The sequence below is a fragment of the Trichomycterus rosablanca genome, chromosome 1, assembly GCF_030014385.1.
Source record: "Trichomycterus rosablanca isolate fTriRos1 chromosome 1, fTriRos1.hap1, whole genome shotgun sequence".
Classification (NCBI taxonomy): domain Eukaryota; kingdom Metazoa; phylum Chordata; class Actinopteri; order Siluriformes; family Trichomycteridae; genus Trichomycterus; species Trichomycterus rosablanca.
Window position 1 is genome coordinate 17605744 of NC_085988.1, and position 10567 is coordinate 17616310.

The 10567-nt window shown below is 39.5% G+C and overlaps 1 non-coding gene across 1 annotated transcript; it reads right to left on the reverse strand.

Annotated features, from left to right (window-relative positions):
* Positions 1 to 10376: 10376 nt before the first annotated feature.
* Positions 10377 to 10567, reverse strand: LOC134325852 (U2 spliceosomal RNA). Its single transcript, XR_010014377.1, has one exon. It is a non-coding gene; the product is annotated as a U2 spliceosomal RNA (small nuclear RNA).

Consider the following 10567-nt stretch of genomic DNA (forward strand, 5'->3'; position numbering starts at 1 on the left):
TTCAGTTAACAGACACTGTCATCAAACATAATTCCTTAAATAAAAAGACCTTTCAGTAAACAGACGCTGCCACTTCATTCTTATTTATAGATTAGAGTTGATTGAAACTTGTCCCAGTTACATCAGCACCCTGCAGCACTTCGGAGTCATGTTGTTATTGGTAATGACGAACTAATTGAGACGGAAATGTTGAGTGATAAGCGGGTGGGCTAGACGAGTCAAGAGGCACTGACAGAAAGGGAAACACCCACTGAGAGCAAGGAAGTCGTGATCTGTACATCATATACATCACTTCATTCATGTTTTCTTTCTGTATGGTGTTTTTGTGATTACATGCACAACCCTTTTGTAACGTCCTGACCTGCCATGCCCACACTGGCTGGCAAGAGAATACACGTTGACCAAAAATATTTCAAAGCGTCCGTGTGCCTCACTAAATGTTACTTACTACAAACTCAGCTCTGGACTCTCTGACTGCCTGATGTGCTCTTTAGTTCTTAAGCATTTGATTCCGGGAACTCAGTCAATTAAGGATAGCAGCATTGTGGTTTTGCTGCTACCACAGACATCCTTTAGTTCTTGAGGTTTCCCATGGGTGGGTGGCAGCCTCGAGTTTGATAGCTGATGCCGTGATTTTTCCTATTTAGGTTTTCTTGGTGAGAGTTTTTGGGTAACTAAACCAGGAGTGTCAAACTCATTTTCTCCGAGGGCCACATCTGCATTATGGTGGCCCTCAAAGGGCCGATTGTAACGTATCTTGCTGTGATTGCAGTCTGCCTTTTAAGTCTTGGACAATTTGTTGGTGTCAAAATGCCAAATTTATACTGTATATGTATAATGTACACCGATCAGCCATAACATTAAAACCACCTCCTGGTTTCTACACTCACTGTCTTTTCTCAGCTCCACTTACCACATAGAAGCATGTTGTAGTTCTACAATTATTGACTGTAGTCCATTTATTTTTCTACATACCTTTTTAGCCTGCTTTCACCCTGTTCTTCAATGGTCAGGACCCCCCACAGGACAACTACAGAGCAGGTATTGGTTGGGTGGTGGATCATTCTCAGCACTGCAGTGACACTGACATGGTGGTGGTGTGTTAGTGTGTGTTGTGCTGGTATGAGTGGATAAGACACAGCAATGCTGATGGAGTTTTTAAACACCTCATTGTCACTGCTGGACTAAGAAAAGTCCACCAACCAAAAATATCCAGCCAACAGCGCCCCATGGGCAGCGTCCTGTGACCACTGATGAAGGTCTAGAAGATGACCAACTCAAACAGCAGCAATAGATGAGCGATCGTCTCTGACTTTACACCTACAAGGTGGACCAACTAGGTAAGAGTGTCTAATAGAATGGACACAGCATTTAAAAACTCCAGCAGCGCTGCTGTGTCTGATCCACTCATACCAGCACAACACACACTAACACACCACCACCATGTCATTGTCACTGCAGTGCTGAGAATCATCCACCACCTAAATAATACCTGCTCTGTGGTGGTCCTGTGGGGGTTCTGACCATTGAAGAACATTTACATTTACATTTTCAGCATTTAGCAGACGCTTTTATCCAAAGCGACTTACAATTATGACTGAATACAGTTTGAGCAATTGAGGGTTAAGGACCTTGCTCAGGGGTCCAACAGTGGTGGTGGTGAGGCTTGAACCGGCAACCTTATGATTACTAGTCCAGCATCTTAACCACTGAGCTACCACAGCATCATCCTCATTAATTGTGCAACACAATTTGCATTTAGCCCATCTTCATTTCATGTGCAGTTTTTTAAAAGATGTAATCATTTGTCATTTTCAGCGATGGCATTGCCTCGTCAATGTTCTGGTCAAGTCTACGATACTCTACACTGCGTGAGCAGAGGCCATCCTTCCAATGCCGAGTCTGAGCCAGAAGCATAATCTTCCTTTTATTGTGGTATGTGATGTAGACTATGGCCACCAGGAAAGCAATGATGACCAAGTGAAAGAAGAAATTAGAACCTTCATTCTGGGTGGCAAAGATGGTGGTGTCTTTCATGTGGACTTCAAACTTTTCAGACTTCTCAGGCAGGTCTTTTGTAACATCTCTCATAAATTCATCATCCTGCAGGTCTTGGCTGGAAATCTTGCTTTCCTTGGGCTGGACATTTTCTACTATACCCAGTAGATCATCTTCAATATCATCATCATCCTCATCATCCTCAAAGTTTGTGTTTACATCATTTTCGTTTATTTCAAAAGAGGTTGCAGACTCATAATACAAGCCTGGATGTGGCTCCTCTTTAGCAGAGTCTGTGACGACTGAAGATGATTTGGCTTCAAGAGTGGCATCAGGAATTCGCACACTTTGCTTCTTTGTATCCAGCTTTTCCTCAGTATGACTGCTGTGTTCTGGAGTTGCATCAGCAGCACTATCTGATTTAGGTGACACTGGCGTTAAGGTGGTTGCTGCAGTGGTGTCATTAAATTGAGCCCCTGTGAACTTTGTGTCATTAGATTTGGTTTCAGAAGAGTTCTTTTGAGGGGATGACAGATGGGTTGAGAAGCTGGCAGATGTAAGAGTGGAGACACTCGTTTCATTCATCGGAACATGGTGAAAGCAGGCTAATAAAGTATGTAGAGAAATAAATGGACTACAATCAGTAATTGTAGAACTACAAAGTGCTTCTATATGGTAAGTGGGGCTGATAAAATGGACAGTGTGTGTAGAAACAAGGAGGTGGTTTTATTGTTATGGTTGATCGGTGTATATCTACATTTATATTGTACTCCTTTACCACAGACACGGCCTCATAACACAAGAGACGTACCGGTTCTTCTTCTTGAACACAAACTTGTATTCACATTCCCATCTTTCATTAAATTCCCTTCCTTCTGCTTCAATTCTCTCTTCTTGTACATGTTGGGATTATTTGTAAATATTTCTCAACATCACTTGTTGGAAAACCACCTCAATTAAACACCTAAGTGGAAACACTGCTGTCTAGTGACGGGATGCGGTCACTTTGCGGGTCACAAAATCGACATGCATTGTGGAAGATGCAGTTTATGTACGATTTTACAGTGTATTGTAAGACAATCATACATCTTTTAAGCTCTCACAGGCCACATAAAATGATGTGGCAAGCTGGATTTGGACCGCAGGCCTTGAGTTTGACACATGTGAACTAAACAGTAAATTGTGTAGTAGAGGTTTATTTCTTCTTGATGTGTCAGTTTGTCCCCTGAGTTTCTTGGTGATTGTGTTGTGTGGAGGGCAATTTGGTTGTATGTCTGTCTTTTCTCGTCTTAGGTCTTGCTTTGGGTTGCTGCTTTTGGTTCTTTTTTTGAGTGTTTTGTTGTTTATTTATTTATTTTTGTTTATTTTATTTTGCAGCTTTTGAGACACAGTATTGTTCTGTCTTAGTTGGGTCTTCTGCATTTGGGTTCTTAAATTTGGCAGGTATGGGGTTACAACTGGTATCTGACACCTTTATTTAAACATGAGAAGCTAAATTGTTGCCAAAAATCGCTTGTCTTTAAACAGGACTTTGTTCTGATTTGTCTAAATGCTTGTGTGCAAATTATAGCCCTGCATATCTGTGCTTCTTTTTTTAGTAAATGCATTTTATATGGGAACTGCAAATGAAGATGATTGCAGTGCAGTTTATTGTTTTCTCTATAACTTCTGTTTCTATATTATAACTGCGTCCTTTTTTCTACACCATTATTGCTATTAGATGCAAAAACTTTCCAACCAACTTTTCAGTGCAAAAGGTCACAGCATCAATATTTATTGCATCAATTATGTACTTTTATTTCCATATATGTCTTTTAAGCATTCTCATGTCTATGAATACACTATATGGCTAAACGTATTTGAACACATGACCATAAACTTGTTTGATATCTTATTTGTCAAACAAGTGTGTTGGCTTCTGGTTGCACCTGATTCCTGCCCGCCCTGACTATACGGAGAGCTTAGGGGTTCTTGGTCATAGAGACTTGTGGTGATCAGGGATGTTGGGTTGCTGTCATTCTGCTTCTCTTGTCCGATCACTCAGGTTTGATGACGGTGGGGGAGGTGGGCGCTGATGTCCTGTGAAAGCCCTCATGACTTAGTTACCTGCTCGCTCTCCCTTGTGGTTATGCTGTAATAATTAGGGGTGCCGGAGTCTAAAACTACTCTCTGCTAAACTGACATTTTACTCGATGTGATTTCACATTTTAACTACATTTTCTGTTGTTTTACCCCGAGGTGGTTCTGACGGAACCTGTTTACCCACTCAAGGTTGTCGAGTCTGCTGTGCCAACAATGCTGCTCCTGCTAGTTGTGATGGCGACCTGGCGTGTTTGCTCCAAACATTTCAACTCACTACGGACTTTATTACAGACTGGACTGAATAATGAGAAACTCTTTTTGTTTTGACAAACTCTGATTGTTTACATTAGACTAAAAGTTGTAAATAGCAATAAATAATAATTTTGTGTATGTATGATTTGTGTAAATTTTACATGTACATTTTCAGCAGACGCTTTTATCCAAAGCGAGTTACACAATGAGTAACTGAGGGTTAAGGGCCTTGCTCAGGGACCCAACAGTGGCAACTTGGTGGTGGCAGGGCTTGAACCGGCAACCTTCTTTTTACTAGTCCAGTACCTTAACCACTGAGCTATCACTGCCCTAATTCTATTTATCCAGCCAAGGAGGATGAGGGTCCCTGCCGAGTCTGGTTCCTCTCAGGGTTTCTTCCTGTATTTTTAAAGGTTTTTTTTGCTTGCCACTGTCGCCCTCGGCTTGGTCTGCTCTGGATTCTGTAAAGTTGTTTTGAGACAATGTTCACTGTAAAAAACGCTATACAAATACATTTGACTTGACTTAAAAACAAATGGTGTTAAATAAAAGTGACCTTTATGTGATCTTTTCAGCTATAACAACAGCCACTCTTCTGAGAAAGCTTTTCACACGTCTTTGAAAAGAGCATTTATATGGCTGGGCACTGATGTTGGTCAAAAAACCACAACTAATGTTTCAGTTCATTCTAAAGCTCTCCAGTGAGGCTGAGGTCAGGGCTTTGTGCAGATCACTGGAGTTTCTTTAAAGTGAACTTTTCTTCATGTCTTTATGGAGCTTGCTTTGTGCACAGGGGCACAGCAATGCTGGAACAAGAAAGAACCTTCCCTAAAGTGATGCTGCAAAGTTGGAAGCATATCATTTCCTTTGTAAAATTAATTATTACAACTGTTAGCAATTGTTGTGGCAAAAACACATGAATATAGTGAGTAGAAAGGGTGTCCCAATACTTTTTTTTATAATGCACTGAAATCCCTCCACAGTATATAAATGCCCAAAATATAAACTGGGCACCATGGGCTTATTTGACATTCTTTTCCTAAACCATGTGTATTAATATAAAGTTGCTTCCCTCTTGCAGTCATAACAGCTTTTTTTTCTAATGAGCCCGTTTAATCAATAGAGCTTTTGTAAAAAAAAATGTTGGGTGATGAAGCCAGACATACAAGCTGCATGTACAACCCCAAATAAGAAAAGGTTGGGACAGCAAGGAAAATGCAAATAATAATAAAAAAAGAGTTTCTTACCTTTACTTTTATTTGATTGCAGACAGGATGAACCTGAGATATTTCATGTTTTATCTGCTCAACTTCATTTAATTTATTAATAAACATCCATTCCTGCATTTCAGGCCTGCAACACATTCCAAAAAAAATGGGACAGTAAAGCATTTACCACTTTGTAATGTTGCCATTCCTTTTCACCACACTTAAAAGATGTTTTGGCACCGAGGATACCAAGTGATTTAGTGTTTCAGCTTTTATTTTGTTCCATTCTTCTTGCCAACACGTTTTCCAAAAAAGACCTGGAATGCTGATTCATCTGGCCACAATACACGTTTCCACTGTGTGATGGTCCATCCTAGATGCCGCCGAGCCCAGAGAAGTTGACGCCACTTCTGGACATGGTTAACATAAGGCTTCTTTTTTGCACATTAAAGTTTTAAGTGGCATTTGTGCATGTAACTCTGTATTGTAGTGCTTGACAAAGGTTTGCCAAAGTAATCCCTCACCCATGTGGTTATATCAGCTATTGTTGAGTGGCGGTTCTTGATGCAGTGCCATCAGAGGGATCAGAGATCATGGGAGTTCAGCTTACGCTTGCACCCTTGGCCTCTATGCACTGAAATTCCTCCTGATTCCTTGAATGGTTTAATTATATTATGCACTATAGAGGGAGAATATGGGAGGGAATATGCAAATCCCTTCCAATATACATTGTTTTTAAACATTTCAATCATTTTCTCACACATTTGTTGACAGAGATCAGAGATCCTCTGATCATCTTTGCTCATCAGAGACTCAGCCTTTCCTGGATGCTGCTTTTGTATCAAACCATGATTACAATCACCTGTTGACATCACCTGTTTGGAATCACATCATTATTTAGTTTTTTTACCTCATTACTAGCCCTAAGATGCCCTCGTCCCAACTTTTTTTGAAATATGAATATGTTGCAGACCTGAAATGAAGGAATGGAGGTAATGAAGTTGAGCAGACAAAACATGAAATATCTCATGTTCAAACCATCTGCAATCAAATAAAAGTCAAAGTGAATGCAAGGAACACTGTTTTTATTTTATTTGCATTTTCCCTACTGTCCAAACTTTTTCTGATTTGGGGTTGTACGTTAATCAGATGGTTGCCGGTTCAAAAACTAGTACCAATAGGCTGCAGTTGTTGGGCCCATGGCAAGGCCTTTAATTTTCACCTGTTGCTCCTTTGGACAAACATGTCTCCTAACTGCTTATCCAAAGACAGGAGAAAATTTTTTATTGAATAGTCTTAAATAACAGACTAAGCTGCTGCCCGTAACCAACGGCATAAGCAGCAGGCTGCAAAATAACAAATTAAATGTAAAAAAGGTCAGCAGGTTTAGACTGGAATCAAGAAAAGTCCTGCAGATCTGAGAGTTAACAGACACATTGTTTTGTTTAGATACTATCCACCGGCAACGCTGAAAGAAAATTGCAATTAAATCATGTGATTCATTTTCTGGCTATTTGTTTATGTTGTGTAACGTTAATGCCAATGATGACATCATTGTCTAGGACTTTAAAGGGTCTAAAAAACAAAATTGTCATTAGGACTAAATGCATATTCAGATGAATTTATTTCAAAATGTTGATTTTAATTGCATTTTCATTCAGCTATCTAAATGAGGTAAATATGTAATTATGCAGTGATATTTTAAGCAGAAGACTAATTGATTATTCACTGCTTTAATCAGCTATATAAAAGTATAAGCTATGTTTATATCATTTTATATAATTACCAGAAATATAAATAGGTATGCGGTGTGTGGTAGAACTTTTCAGAATCAGAATCAGAATACTTTATTGATCCCAGAGGGAAATTGCTGTCATTTTCTCTCAGAAAGCAAACTCAGACACAAGAGACTCTTTTTAGCTGGATTGAAATGTAATGAAAGCATAATTGTGGATTCTTACATACAGCATAGAAGCATACCGCAGTAAAAACAACTAAGTAATTTTACATAGGTCTTATAAACATCTAGCGCCAACCCCTCCTCCTCTGAGTCAGACACACAAAGAGAATCAGGAAGATGCCATGAAACATCACAATGTGTCATTCAAAATAAGAAAATACATATTGGTGCCATAGCGCCATAGAGTCTGCTATGTTCTCAATAATTCTGGTCTTGTGATGTGATAGCTTGTCTTTCTTAGATGTGCAGTGTTCCAGTTTTTTTGTTTAATTGGGGTAACTCCCGGGGTCTGTTTCAGCCACTAGAGTCCCTTCACACCAAACTCAAAGCCATGCCTTGATGGACCTTGCTTTCAAATAATTTATTATAGGTTTTTACATTTTATGAAATGACAAGTTTTACCAATTTAGTATTATAGTGTACACTGATCAGCTATAACATTAAAAACCACCTCCTTGTTTCTACACTCATTGTTCATTTTATCAGCTCCACTTACCATATAGGAGCACTTTGTAGTTCTACAATTACTGACTGTAGTCCATCTGTTTCTCTGCATGCTTTGTTAGCCCCCTTTCATGCTGTTCTTCAATGGTCAGGACTCACCCAGGACCACCACAGAGCAGGTATTATTTAGGTGGTGAATCATTCTCAGCACTGCAGTGACACTGACATGGTGGTGGTGTGTTAGTGTGTGTTGTGCTGGTATGAGTGGATAAGACACAGCAATGTTGATTGAGTTTTTAAACACCTCATTGTCACTGCTGGGCTGAGAATACTCCACCAACCAAAAATATCCAGCCAAGAGCACCCCGTGGACAGCGTCCTGTGACCACTGATGAAGGTCTAGAAGATGACCAACGCAAACAGCAGCGATAGATGAGCGATCGTCTCTGACTTTTCATCTACAAGGTGGACCAACTAGGCAGGCGTGTCTAATAGAGTGAACAGTGAGTGGACACGGTATTTAAAAACTCTAGCAGCATTGCTGTGTCTGATCCACTCATACCAGCACAACACACACTAACACACCACCACCATGTCAGTGTCACTGCAGTGCTGAGAATCATCCACCACCTAAATAATACCTGCTCTGTAGTGGTTCTGGGAGGGTCCTGACCATTGAAGAACAGGGTGAAATCAGGCTGAAAAAGCATGCAGAGTAACAGATGGACTACATTCAGTAATTGTAGAACTACAAAGTGCTTCTATATGGTAAGTGGAGCTGATAATATGTACAGTGAGTGTAGAAACAAGGCGGTGGTTTTAATGTTATGGCTGATCAGTGTGTTTGCACCAGTACATTTACATTTTTGTCATTTAGCAGATGCTTTCATCCAGAGCAATTTACAATTGTGACTAAATACAGTGGTGGGCAGTGGTAGCTTGTTGGTTAAAATATTGGACAGACAGTACTGTGGAAGGTACTGTTGGGCTCCTGAGCAACCCTCACTTGCTTGCATTGTATAAGTTGCCTTGGATAAAAGCGTCTGCTAAATGCTGAAAACGTAAATGAATACAATCCAAACAATGAAGGGTTAGTCAGACTTGTTCACAGGGCCTACAATGGCTTCCTGGCAGTGGTATGGAACCAAAAACCTTCAACTTTTATATTGTTAATCCAGTGCCTTAACTGTTGATCTACCAGCTGGGCTAATACACACTTTATTCTATTATTCTTTTCCATGAAATGAATGTTCAAAATAACAGTTGCATTACAGGAAATAATAAACTGTAGTGCAAAACAATAAGAGAACTAGAGGTTAAATAAATAGGAAGCATTTTTATTGGGTATATCTCAAGTAGGCCAGCCTTTCTTGTAATAATGATTTAAAATAGCTGGCTTGAAGATAATGTGTTTTCTGTTTTGCTCATGTTATGACATCTAGATTACATCCTGTGTTTATAGGTTGTGAAATTGTACTCATTTCTGGTGTTACTATGTTTGTTAAAAACAGGAATAGCAGCCAGTTCATAAAGAGCTCAATCTGTTGTATTTCCTTTACGATACTGTAGGTTGTAATAAAAATAGCAGACTCTATGTGATTGCATTTGGAAAGTGTTCTGTAAGTTGTATTTTGCCGCGGTTTGATTGATGTTATTATTAATAATGTGGTAGATAAATAAGGTTTTGTGCATTCAATACACAAATTCACTTTATTTACTTCAAACAGAACAAAAACACAAAGTTTTTATTTGACTTATGTGCCTTTCATCTATTGGTTTTAACAAGGATTCTCTTTGAATTCAATCCCCACATACTGTATACTTACCAGGCAATTTATTAGATACATCTATCTACTACCTACATTTATTAATTATTTTATAAGCTACACCTACCGGACAGATTAATATGTAAAATACAATTACTGACTGAATCCCATATGTTGCTCTGTCACTCCCTGTATCCTATTTATCAACCAAAAGAGCCCCAAGTTGGATTCCCACTGACCAGATGATGTTTGGGTGGTGGACCATTCTCAGCACTGTTCTGACACTAAAGAGGTAATAACATGACATTGTGTGTTTTCTGGTATGAGTGTATCTGGTGCAGCAGTGTTGTTGGGATTTTAAACAACTGGTTTTGGACTGGTTTCTTTATTAAAAACACATACCCCGTTATCACTGGTCGTAGGTGTACAGTAAGAGACTAGAGCTATTTTCCTGTTATCAGTAAACACTTTCTGATCACAGGACACTGTTGGTTTTATATTTTCTCATTGAGATGTTTACAATCCCAACAACACCGCTGCATCTGGTATGCTTTTACATGTACAACACACATTACCATGTTGTCATTATGTTAGTGTCATTGCAGTGCTGAGAATAAGATAAGATAAGATATCACTTTATTGATCCCGAAGGAAATTGCAGAAAAAATTTGGTGCACCGTGCCAGGAGGCAATGCAATACCTGGTCGATGCGTAGAGTGGACGGAGCAAGCCCCTCTTCCGACTGCCGGGCCTAAAAATCGATTTAATATATGGCCCTCCGGTAGAGGACGTATTTGATATTAAACTGATAAGAACAGACACTACACTTGATCTTAGCCAAAAGGCAGAGAAGCGAT